General features: G+C 43.8%; 1 protein-coding gene across 3 annotated transcripts in view; it reads left to right on the forward strand.

Annotated features, from left to right (window-relative positions):
• PCSK5 (proprotein convertase subtilisin/kexin type 5) overlaps positions 1 to 13,387 on the forward strand; it is a 444,612-nt gene that overhangs the window by 182,084 nt on the left and 249,141 nt on the right. The window lies entirely within an intron of this gene.

Below are 13,387 nucleotides of genomic sequence, written 5' to 3' on the forward strand. Positions count from 1 at the left end.
TCATACAGGGATCGTCTCAGGTCAAGTTAAGGTCCATACCAATTCTGAATTTCTGTGATTCAGAACATAAATTTAAGAAAGGCAATGGCAATTTTCTTGAGCAAAACGTGGCAGTAACCGGGCTAAAAATAAGGTCGCTGGGAAATAAACAAGGATAAATTGAACTGAGTTGCTACTATCAAATGGTATGATTTTGAAGCCTACACATTTTTTATAGCAGGTTTTTTTCACTTAACCTGAGCTTACCGTTCTCTTGAAGACGGAAACCCTCAAACTTCATATTCAAGATGGCAAACATCATGATTATTATATATTCTGATAGCCACTTGGGTTAGACATGAGGATGATCTTCATAGGACCTCACCAGGTTATAGCTTTGGACGCTAAGTCTTAGCAAAGTAGGCAGCCGGGCCATTAAGAAGCATGAGTGCGACTCTGACTCAGTCTGTCCTCTTCCACACCTGTGCTCTTCACCGCCATGCTGGGTGAACCCGCTCCTGCGAAACGTGTCGCATGGGCCCCTGTAGGCACATTCAGCTCTCTGTCAACGGTAGCTATAATTGTGGTCATGGAAGTGAACGCTACCCCAGGGAGCTGTCTCTTCTCTAAACTCCTGGGAAGCATCATCTGGGCAAACTGACTTGGCACATTCTGAACTTCACTGTATTGTCTCTTTGTCTTCATCCCTGGAAAGTATTGACCTTGACGTCACAAAGACCCGGGTTGGAATCTCTTTGGTTTCTCTCCAGTGTTTTGATCCAGAACAAGTTACTACGTTATCAGAACTTCTGCTTCCTTAAGAAAACACGATGCTAATACTCACTTTATGGAGTCATCGTGAAGACTGATGGAGATCTCACATATACAGTGCTCAGACCTCCCTCTTGTCTTCTCTTCAGCAGAAGGGCCCCTTTGATGCATCTTTAAGGACCCCAGAGTATCCACTGCAGAATCTTGTAAACTATAGAAGCTTAATATCAGCTGTAATTTTTTTTTTTTCAGAAGAGTGATTTGCTTTTATTGAAATCGGCATCGTGTTTATGGGAAGAAACCGTAAAGGGCTGATTTTCTCCCTTTCGGAAATGTTACGGGCTGCTCCACAAAAGATCAAGGTGGTTATTTCGTGGAGGAGAGGCCTATGACATTCAAACCGTATGGTGGGCTTTAGACAGGAACAGCTTGCTTGCTCTGTCAGAGTTGAGCTGACAGTTGGGACCAGTGCACCATGGTGAGGCATTCTGTAACCTAACATAGAGAAGAGTCTAAACCTTTCGTTATTGCTGGAATATCCTTCTGTCCTTTCCAAATGCCTTTCCAAACGTTTTCAATAAATTCCTTTCATATTCCTATTGATAGTAAATGGTTTTATTCTCTGTGAAAGGAATCTTTCGAATTTTACCCCTTCAATAGCAATTTAAAGGTGTGGTATCTTTCTGGGCAGTTTCATAATAGGCAATTAATGTTAATATTGAAAATGTCCTTCTCCGTTTCATAAAACCTGTCTCTCCTGAAACAATCCTGAGCATGATTTTGCCTTTGCCCTGGGATGATCCAAGATGTAGAAACTTTTCTCATGTATGTCTTCTTTTTCTCCCCACAATGGGAATGCTGGGACGGTGTAAGTACCCAGAATGGCTAGGTTGGTGATGTTAATTATTGATTGTGATAACTTCAGAGAGCCTGTAAGATTTGCATATATTTATATTTTTTAGCTGCTTGCAGTGAGGAATTGAGAGACCTCATTTGCATGCCCCTCCCCCCCGCCAGTGTTGTTGGGGACCCTGGGAAAACAGCTCGACTAGGGCTCAAAATTTGGAGGCTGTGGGAGTGACCAGAAGTAAATAACAACCTGAGTTGGCTGAGGCTTCAGTGAGTCAGATGCGGAAGACAAGGTCTGAGAAAAAATGGGAGGACTGACCAATATGAATTGACTCCAGAGAGAGCATCAAAAGCAGACAATTGGGGTGCTTGGGTGACCCAGTCAGTGAAGCGCCCGACTCTTGATTTCAGCTCAGGTCATGACCTCTTGGGTTTGTGAGTTCAAGCCCTGCATTGGGTTCCTCCCACTGACGGTGCTGGGATTCTCTCTCTCTCTCTCCCTCTCTCTCTCCCTCTGTGGCTCCCCCCCCCCCCAATAAATAGACTTTTTAAAAAAGCAGACAATTATTTGGAAATTGTTGATTTGGCAAATGAGATAGGGCAGGAAGAGAAAGTGTTTTTGTATTTTTGTTTTGTCCAATCCACTGCTGTTAACCAGGTTTCCCTAAACCATGTAGTTGCGTACTTTTAGGAACACGCACTGGCAGTACTAGGCAGTGGGGATCAGCATTTCAGCCGAGGTGGGAACGGACCCATCTGGTTCCAGATTCTGCCACTCATTGGCTCTGCAAACTTCATTTCCTTAGTTTCCTGATGGAGGAATTTAAATTGTCAACGTACGAACATCTGACGTGTCCAGCTTTAAGTAATATCCATAGCGTGTTATTCGCCATTATTTCTTTTCTTTTTCTTTTTTCTTTTTTTTAACATGAAATTTATTGTCAAATTGGTTTCCATACGACACCGGGTGCTCATCCCAGTAGGTGCCCTCCTCAACACCCACCCTCCCCTCCCTCCCACCCCCCATCAACCCTCAGATTGTTCTCAGTTTTTTCTTTTTTAATTTTTTTTTTTAACATTTTATTTATTTTTGAGACAGAGAGAGACAGAGCATGAATGGGGCAGGGGCAGAGAGAGAGGGAGACACAGAATCGGAAGCAGGCTCCAGGCTCCGAGCCGTCAGCCCAGAGCCCGACGCGGGGCTCGAACTCGCGGACCGCGAGATCGTGACCTGAGCTGAAGTCGGACACTTTAACCGACTGAGCCACCCAGGCGCCCCGATTGTTCTCAGTTTTTAAGAGTCTCTTATGGTTTGGCTCCCTCCCTCTCTAACTTTTTTTTTTTTTTACTCAGCTCCACTTTTCATTATTCATTTTGAAGTTCCCAAATGTACAGAATATCTAAAGGTTAATTAATAGGAATGAAATCCTTTGCCTGAAAGCATATTTATTTCCATTAGTAAACACACCTGGGTTTTAGTGCCTCCTGGGTATTCTTCTACCTTGTCTCCATGAAAGACTGATTTTCTTCTTCCACTTATACTGTACAAGTAAACAAAGTGAAAGCAATCTTCAGTGTTGGAATACTGTTGTTATGAGCCAAGGGTCACACGGGTGGTGCACTTTGGTGAGAAAGTGTAAGAAGCTGGGTGATGGGTACCAACCCTCAGTATCAGCTCTTCTGAAGATGGACAGCTCCGTGACGGGATTGATTCTCCCAAGCCTTTAGTACGTTCGTGTTCTACTGAGTTTATATTCTGGCAGACATGGTGGGTAAGCAAGTCATTTTTTTTTTTCCCCTTTGTGTATTCACACAGTAAATATAAAAGTAGCCTTTTATCAGGAACCTTGAGTCTGGGGGAGTTCGGAATTTGCAGAATTGATTGTTCTTTTGTTAATATAATTTATTGCCCAATTGGCTAACATACAGTGTGTAAAGTGTGCTCTTGGTTTTTGGGGCAGATTCCCGTGGCTCATTGCTTCCATACAACACCCAGGGCTCATCCCAGCAGGTGCCCTCCTCAATGCCCATCACCCATTTTCCCCTCTCCCCCACCCCTCCCATCCACCCTCAGTTTGTTCTCTGTATTTAAGAGTCTCTTGTGGTTTGCCTCCCTCCCTCTCTTTGTAACTATTTTTTCCCCTTCCCCTCCCCCTTCTGCTTCTTCTGTTAAGTTTCTCAAGATCCACATCTGAGTGAAAACATAGGGTATCTGTCTTTCTCTGACTGACTTGCTTCACTCAGCATAATACCTTCCAGTTCCATCCACGTTGCTGCAAATGGCATGATTTCATTCTTTCTCATTGCCAGGTAGTGTTCCATCGTATATATTGTTCTAATTCTAGTTTTGACCGTTTATTCCAAATGTCCTTTTAGAAAAGCGAGCTAACGTCAATTTTAGGTTCCCTGAATTGAGCGGATGCTCCTCACGCCGGTACTAGAACATGAACAATGTTGTGAAAAGACCCCACATGTAGGTTACAGGTTATAAATGTGTTTATCATTTCACCAGAAATGCCCGCCACTATCGTCACCCATAGTTGATTCCACAATCATACGTCGGATTCTCTATTCCTTTATAAAAGGAAGTTGACTGCATTCGGTATGCTCGGGAAGCATATAAAATGGATTTTCATTTGCGCGCGGTCAAATTAATACGATCGCTGATAACTGCATCTCATATGGTCACTATTTTATTAAGAAGTCAACAGAACGTCAAAAAAAAATTCTTAACCTACAGGGCTTAGTCATCTATCGTATACACAGCAAATCAGGATAGAGAAAGCCTGATGTGGGGCAGAAAAGATGTGTGAGGTCGAGATGGAGGAGAAGAGGGACTGAAGTCCTATCACACAAGAAAACGTAGGAAGACGAAAACGGGACGAACTCGCTAACCATTCACAAAAGCCTTCTTGGCCCCGCTTTGAGTACGTTTGCTTTTTCAGTCCTTGTCAATTATCGAACTTGCTGGGACAGGGTAAGTAGCACAGAATAAGAATGGTGGAGACACTCCGATGGAGTATGTTTTGTCAGGTCAGTCTGTGGATCTTTTGCCAGTCCTTCCTCCAAATTCGATTTCGGGCTACATGGCAGCTGTGGGAGCAGGCATGCTAAGGCAGGTATGGAAAGATCAAGAAGAGCACCGGGGCGGGGGCCGAAGGAAAACGGGACCTCAGCAGGTGTTGGTGGAGGACGCTTTTGTTTGTCCGCTATCTGTTGAAATCATCTTGGGGAAGCATTGGGAACCATATTCAATCCTAGAATTTTTACTTGCAAACAAGTAGAACTAGTGAGCTGTTGGCTGCATTCAGATGACCAAATAAGTCATAGTTAACGACTTCTGAAAGTTTTTTAAATGTGTATTTATTTTTGAGAGACAGAGTGTGAGCAGGGGAGGGGCAGAGAGAGAGAGGGAGACACAGAATCCCAAGCAGGCTCCAGGCTCTGAGGTGTCCACACAGAGCCCCGACACGGGGCTTGAGCTCGCGAACTGCGAGATCGTGACCTGAGCCCAAGTTGGACGCTTCACCGACTGAGCCACCCAGGCGCCCCAGTTTGGTTTTTAAATACTTAAAGTAGTTCTTCTGTTTAACTTAGTAATTCTTAGAGCACAATAAGTATGGGTGGCTCAATCAGTTGAGTGTCTGGCTTTGGCTCAGATCATGCTCTCACAGCTGATGAGTTCGAGCCCCGCGTCAGGCTCTGCGCTGACAGCTCGGAGCCTAGAGCCTGCTTGGGATTCTGTGTCTCCCTCTCTCTGCCCCTCTCTCCCTTGTACTCTGTCTCTGTCTCTGAAAAATAAATATTGAAAACAAAATTTAAAAAAACATTTTGTTATTTATTTATTTTGAGAGAGAGAGAGAGAGACAGAGTGTGAGTGGGGGAGGCGCAGAGAGAGAGGGAGACCGAATTCGAAGCAAGGCTCCAGGCTCCGAACTGTCAGCGCAGAGCCTGACGTGGGGCTCGAACCCATGAGTGTGAGATCGTGACCTGAGTCGAAGTCGGATGCTCAACCGACTGAGCCACCCAGGCGCCCCTGAAGACAAAATTTTAATAATTATTCTGAGAGCAGAAGCAGAATCAAGTGAAACCTGTATACTCTTTACATCAGGCACTGTGACTCGTGGCTTGAGTAGATCATAAAAAATACGGGTTGCACGTGCTTATTTTCTGGGTGAGGGAAGATACCACAGTAGTGGCCCGACAAAGTTAGCACTTGGGCATGGGATTGTTTCTGACAAAGCAGCACTTAACTTCCAGATTCCTAACCCTCAGAGGGCGTATTTCCTTTGACTCATTAAGAACATCTCATTATCTGTCTTATTAGATTCCCTTATGTTTTGGTGTGAGTGGCCCACGTTATTCCCTGGGTCCAAATAAGTCTCAGATACAGCTGACCCTTGACCAACATGGAGATTAGGGACACTGACCCCTCCCTCCCATCCCCCGCACAGTGAAAAATCCATGTGTAACTTTTGATTCCCCCCAGCACTTAACTACTTGACCGGAAGTCTTAACCATTAACACAGTCGATTAACACCAATTTTGTGTGTTATGTGTATTATATACTGTCTTCTTACAACCACGTAAGCTAGAGAGAAAAAATGTTATTAAGAGAATCCTAAGGCAGAGCAGGTACATTTACGCTCCTGTACTGTATTTATTTAGAAAAAATTCACCTATGAGTGGATCTGTGTGCACGTCAACCCTGTGTTGTTCAAGGGTCAGCTGTGATTAATGTTCCCACCCCAGTCCCAGTCTTGCCTTCATGAACGGATTGAAGAGACAGTCGTAGGCTTTAGTCTGTCCCAAAGACGTCTTATTGACATCTGTATCATGACTGCATTCCCTTGGCGCATTCGCAAAGAAGATTCTGCGGCACTGAGCTTCGCCAGGGTTGTCTCCAAGGCATTGGGAGCTGTGTGACCCCCTGTTCCTGATTTGTTCTCAATTACGGATTGTATTTCTTGGATTACTTCTTAGGTCGCTTTTAAGAAGCTTTCGCTTCCATGTGAAGTGTCTGTTACTAACGATCATGATTCAGAGGGTCGTTAACTATTGCTTCAACAAGCAATACGTATTTTAGAATTCTGGGACAGTTTGTGTGACCACCACAGATACCTTCCACAAGTGTGCTGTTGTCATTTTGCCTTTACGTCACGTTTCCAGACTAGACCTGTTTCTGTCAATGAACCTGCTTCGTTAAGGAACAAGACTGATTTTGTGAAAAAGATGATCGACTTTGTTAAAAAAGAGAGAGAGAGAAGCCATTCCTTCTTCATATCTCAGCTACTAAATCGTTGTGGGTATCCTTTCTTTGCCCACCCTCTTCCGGCCTGAAGCCCCTTTATCTGTGATCCCGGTGTGGAAGAGCTTCCGCGGCGGGTGGTGGTCTTTTGTCACTGAGAGCAGAGCGGTGACGGACTTTGGTAACGGGGTGTGCGGGCGACGCTTGGAAGACATTGCAGGCAAAGGAACGTGTCTCATCCGAAACATCATGCGTTCCATTGGCCTGCCTCTTCCTGTTGACACGCATAGACACGTGCATTCTGATCAGACTTGTCGGGACCTCCATTCCCCGCATCCACCACATCCTTGTTATGTGATGGCTCGCCTGGTACTTAGTGGTACTCGGTTTCCTAATCTGCAAAGTACGCATCTCACTTAATGGTATTGCTCTGAATTAACTCATATTTGTGAAAGCACAAGTATGGTGTCCGGCCACATTTTTTTTTTTTTTTTTTTTTTTTTTTTTTGGTATGTGGAAGTCTCTGGTCACTTACTCATTCCCCTTTAAGAATCCTTTCTAAGCGATGTGGGAGAAGAAAATAATATTAAAATACCAAAGAAAACCTGCCGGTATTGGCTGAACGATGATCACACCCTTTTATTTTTATTTATTTATTTTTTTTTTAATTTTTTTTTAACGTTTGTTTATTTTTGAGACAGAGGGAGACAGAGCATGAACGGGGCAGGGTCAGAGAGAGAGGGAGACACAGAATCGGAAGCAGGCTCCAGGCTCTGAGCCATCAGCCCAGAGCCCGACACGGGGCTCGAACTCACGGACCGTGAGATCGTGACCTGAGCTGAAGTCGGAGGCTTAACCGACTGAGCCACCCAGGCGCCCCGATCACACCCTTTTAAAGAAAGAAGTTTGGTTCCATCAAACTCTCTAGCTTTCAAAACCTGGCTTGGGGGCTAGGGTTTCATTGATAATGCCGCGTAAAGTAGCCTTTTCTGACCTCCTGAACCATAGGAAAATCCAGGTCCTCTCTAGCCTTTACTAATAAAATTATGTGGTATTATAAATTGATTTTTGTAGGGCCTACACGAGAAGGAACGCATGCACAATTAAACACACGATGAAAAAGAATAGCGTTCGGTCTCGTGGGTCTAATGTGGATTTCACGAAACACTTTGCCGTGAGTTTGCTAACTTTTAACTTAGCACTCAGTTGAAGTGGAGGGCTTTGTTTTTTTCTTTTTTTTCATCCCAAGCCATATTTAAATATGACCAGTGTGAATCACAGTACTTTACCCAACTAGAAAATGTTTATTTCCTACACTTTGGGGGAAATACGTTGTCTCAAAATGCTTTTCTCTTTATGCTATTCTGGGCACCTGCCCTTCCCCCTACATCCCACATTAAAATTTAATTCTTAAATTACTCTGAGTTTTTGGAGAAACGTCCAGATCTTCTTCTACCACATATGTTTTGGTTTTCTGACGATTGCACACTGATGAAACGTGCCATGCATCTGTAGTAAATAAATCTCTGAATTGCTAATTGTTTCAGATTAACCCCATAGATCTTTAGCGCAGGTCTGTATGGCATTTTCAGCTCACCGATTTAGTCCGTTTATTTCTGGGGCTTTAATCACACGTGCTTTTAAACACACGCTTTTGAACACACGTGCAGAAAAGTCACAAGGCCTCGTGGATAGTGTGGCTATCAGCATCTCTTTGTTCTGTCACCTCCGTGGGGGGGCAGGCCGCCCTTTATCTCCTCACATTGGATTCATCAGCTCAGGCTGCCATACTCGAATACCACAGACTGGGGGGCTTAACAACAGAGATGTGTTTTCTTGAAGTCTGGAGGCGAGAAGTCTGGAAGTCCATGATCAAGGTGCCAGCAGAGTTGGGGTTCCGGTGACACCTCCCTCCGTAGCTTACAGACAGCCTTCACACAGCCTAGCCTCTGTGCACACGCTCCTGGCTTCTTTCTTTCCCTATAAGGACACCGGTCCTGTCAGATGAGGGTGCCACCATTGTGACCTCATTTATTCTTGATTACCCTCTTCAAAGGCCTTATCTTTAAATACAGTCCTATTGGGGGGTTAAGGCATCAGCATATGAATTTGAAGGGGAGAGGACACAACTCATTCCATAACACATCTTGGGGGCAACACCACATGTCTCCCGTGAGATTCTCCAGATCCCTTTCCCCTTCTGTCCATAAGCTCCGTGCTCAGGGGTACTGATCTGTATGCGCTCCCAGTTCCGCCGGCTTCTGGTGGGGGTCAGCCAGTAGGATACACTGGCAAGAAATGGGAGAGAAGGAGAAAGAGACTGGGGTCTCAGTACATATTCCCTTGACTCCCTTCTGTGCAGGACCAACATGGGTTGGCATGTCCCCGATCAGTTCTCAACTTCTACTAGCCCCTCTGTTTCCAGTTCCAGTGACCCCCCACTCCTCAGCTTCCTTCCTTCATGAGGGGGTTAGGGGTCATTATTGACCTCATACTGTCCTTTGAAGTTTCCCTTCACCACGCCCAACGGTAACATGATTCCTTCAAATTATGCTTGATGGAAGGATGTCACCTCTGTCTGGAAGGCACATTTCCAGAGCCGGGGCAAACCACTGTTCTAGAAACCAAGAGGATCTCCAAAGGACTCCATGATACATCATCGCTCCTTCACAGTGGTGTCACCTCTAGACGCTGCCATAATAGAATGACTTGGGGTCCTACTTCTAAGGGAGTCCTGGTCAGGTGGGGATTTCTGGGTGCAGTTTTGCATCTGAACCTATGTTCTTCCCCCTGAGAATGCTCAAGACCATATATGCATCCTTTCCTTCTCGTTTGAATCCTGCTGCTACCAAGTCTGGAGAGAATCTGGAGACTGGTCTGTCATTGGTTCTACTGCCAAACTTCAATAAAGACACTGGAGACTTGGCTAAAAACACTACAGCAACCACTAGCCTTCTCTTTGCCCCAAAGAAGATTGTTGTTAAGGGTTAAGGGCACAGGCTTTAGCTCCACTTGGATTTCAAGCTCTGGCTCTGGCATTCATGAGCATTTCTGAGCCCCAGTTTGACCATCTGTAAAATGGTGATATGGATTTGAATTACACAGAATAACGTTTGTACGATGTTTGGTGCATAGTAAGTTTCTACAAATGTTAGCCTCTATTGTTTTTAGTGCATAGTGCGTAAAACCCCTCTTGCTCATAAAATAAAAATTACCTCTTAAGAACTGGCCCTCTGAGGGGTGCCGGGGTGGTGCAGTCAGTTGAGCGTCCGACTCTTGGTTTCTGCTCAGGCCATGATCTCATAGTTCGTGGGTTCGAGCCTCACACCGGGCTCTCTGCTGATAGCATGGAACCTGCTTGGGATTCTGTCTCTCCTTCTCTCTGTCTGTCCCGCTTGTGCTCGCTCTCTCTTTCTCTCTCTCAAAAATAAATAAATAAACTTAAAAAAAAAAAAAAAAAAAGAATTGGCCCTGTGTTTTCCCTCTTAATGTGGAAAACATTAAGAGGGAAATAAGTGTGTTTGTTTCTATTTATAAAAATCCTACATGGTCATGGAAGGATGGTGTGAAAAAGAAAACTCTTTCCTATTCTTACCAAACAGAATAAGTTCTGTTACATTATCACTTTATGGCAGCTGTATGCATATAAAATTATAAAGATTAACTTCTTTACACATGCACACGCATCTGCACACACACACACGTACATTTTTTTAAACTGAGATCATATTATATCATTTTGTATCCTCCATTTATAATTACATTGTGAACAGAAAAATACCTGCTAAATATTTTCTTGTTAAATATTTTTTTTTTCAATCAAACAAGTTTGGGCGGCGCCTGGGTGGTTCAGTCGGTTGAGCGACCGACTTCAGCTCACGTCATGATCTCATGGTTTGCGAGTTCGAGCCCCACCTTGGGCTCTGTGCCGACAGCTAAGAGCCTGGAACCTGCTTCAGATTCTTTGTCTCCCTCTCTGTCCCTTGCTCCCGGCTTGTGCTCTATCTCAAAAATAAATAACTAAACATTTTAGAAAATCAAGTACGTTTTTAAAGATCTTTTCATTGCATTTCTGTGTGCATCATAGGCACACAGTCATAATTTTATACAGGTATCCAAATGTGATTGTGCTATATGTGCCTTTTCATAGTTTTGTGGTTCTTAATCTATTATCGGTTACAGTGGTATTTAAACCGGGAGTGTTTTGGCATTACGTCATGTGTTCTGTTGACCTGTCAGATAAAGCTCCAATGTAATCGTGCTTTTCACCACAGCACAGCCTCTCAGAGAGAGGGCACGTATTGATGATGAATTTGACCCTTCCTTCTCTGGCTATGATGTTCTGTCTCTGAGGTAAGGAGATGAGGCACCGGGGTTTCTCAACCTGGCCATCTACACCGTAGTGAGGAGTTAATTCCTTCTGGAGATTTTCAAAGCATTGAACAAAATCCTTCGTCTATGATGGCTTGGTGCTTTTTGTCTCCTTCTGTACATTTCATGAATATTTTGATGGGAAACTGAAAGTTGATAAACCAGACCCAGCTGTCCTGTGGCAGGAGCATCCAGAACTTTCTCTCCCTCTCTCTTCATGAATATTTCCCATTCCTGTCTGCTCATATTGCATTTTTCCACACTGAAGGACAAAAAGAAATCTATGTGCAGGTCAGTCAAGTCATGTCATAAATATTCTGTTCCTTGAGGTTTCAAGGTCACAGACAGTTTATCAAGGATATTTCAAATTCTCTGTCGTCTCTCTTTCCTTGGCTCTTTTACCAGAAATTCCAAAATAGCAGCCCAAATACTTTCCCTCCACCTGAGACCATAAAAGCTAGGACCTCGAAGCAAGGAAGAGGTTCAGCCGTCAACAGCTATGTGACTTTGGTTACCACTCTCTCATGACCAAATGATAGATTTTGGCCTCTGTGTCCGCCAGTGTGATTTCTAGTTTTAAAAAGGTAAAATTTCTGAGGGATTCAGCTCTGACAGTTCAGAGAACTGCTCTTCACTTTGGCTTATTTCTGCCTCTTCTTCTGAAGATCTCCCCTTATGGAACCAAATCGCCATTATGCTTCGGTACATCTATGTTCTACTTTGGTTCTTCTCTTTATATATTTCACAACCTTAGGAAAATCTTCAAGTACATGCCAAGTTTTGGCCTAAAGAATGTAACCCTATCTCCTAGCCTTGTAAGAAAGAATTCACGGATCTGGTTGACGAAAGGTATCTACAAGCAAATATGTTTGGAAAAAACATCAGATTGTTTCCACCCCCCCTTAGAGTTTCACAATGGATGATCACTTACTAAGTTCTGCAGTAGGGGAACCTGTTTTATTTTGCTTAACTTAGACTTTCCAAACATTCTTAACCTTGGAGTTCTTTTATTTCTGGTAGTATGCGTTAACATCCTTCATAATTAACGCCCATGCCGTACATAGGGGAGGCACAGCTCTGGAAGGCACATAGTCCCTAATTCTGCTGCTCACTGGCGACGTGATCTCAGGGTACATACAAAACTTCTTCACATGTCATATCGCTCGGATGTCAACTGAGGGAGCATAATGGCACCCGTTTCATGTGGGTGAAGATGTATAGCACTATTACATGTCTGTGGTAGTTACGACTAACAGTAGTCCAACTCTGGGGTCTGGCTCTTTGGGTGCCAATTTTGTCCCTCCACTTCCTGACCTTGGGAACATTTCTTAACTTCTGTAGCTCAATTCTTCATCTATCCAATGGGGACGAAGATTGTACCATTCTCACAGTGTTGTTCGAAGAGTTCGGTCTGATTCACGTAAAACAATTATAAATGTGCCTGGTCCGTGGTGGGTACCTAATGAACGTTAGCCGTGTTATTGTCATCACTGGTGCTCTTGTTACGTCTGTGAGTGTATCACGTGAAACGGATTATTTTATTTTATTTATTTCAATTTAAATCCAAGTTAGTTAACATATAGTGTCCTAAAAGTTTCAGGGGTAGGATTTAGTGATTCATCACTTACATAGAACACCTGGTGCTCATCCTAACAAGTGCCCTCCTTAATGCCCATCCCCCATTTAGCTCAACCCCCCACCACCTCCCCTCCACCAACCCTCAGTTTGTTCTCTGTGTTCAGGAGCCTCTTATGATTTGTCTCCCTCTCTGTTTGTATCTTATTTTTCCTTTCCTTCCCTTCCCCCATGTTCATCTGTTTTGTATCTTACATTCCACATATGAATGAGATCATATGGTATTTATCTTTCTCTGACTGACTTATTTTGCTTAGCGTAATACATTCTAGTTCCATCCGTGTTGTTGCCAATGACAAGATTTCATTCTTTTTGATCCCCAAGTAATATTCCATTGGACGTATATACCACATCTTTATCCATTCGTCAGTCGCTGGACATTTGGGCTCTTTCCATACTTTGGCTATTGTCGATAGTGCTGCTATAAACATGGGGGTGCATGTGCCCCTTCGAACCAGCATTTCTGTATCCTTTGGATAAATACCTAGTAGCGCAGTTGCTGGGTCATAGTGTAACTCTATTGTTAATTTTTTG

The sequence above is a fragment of the Panthera pardus genome, unplaced genomic scaffold, assembly GCF_024362965.1.
Source record: "Panthera pardus isolate Hobbes unplaced genomic scaffold, ASM2436296v1 HiC_scaffold_20, whole genome shotgun sequence".
Taxonomy (NCBI): Eukaryota; Metazoa; Chordata; class Mammalia; order Carnivora; family Felidae; genus Panthera; species Panthera pardus.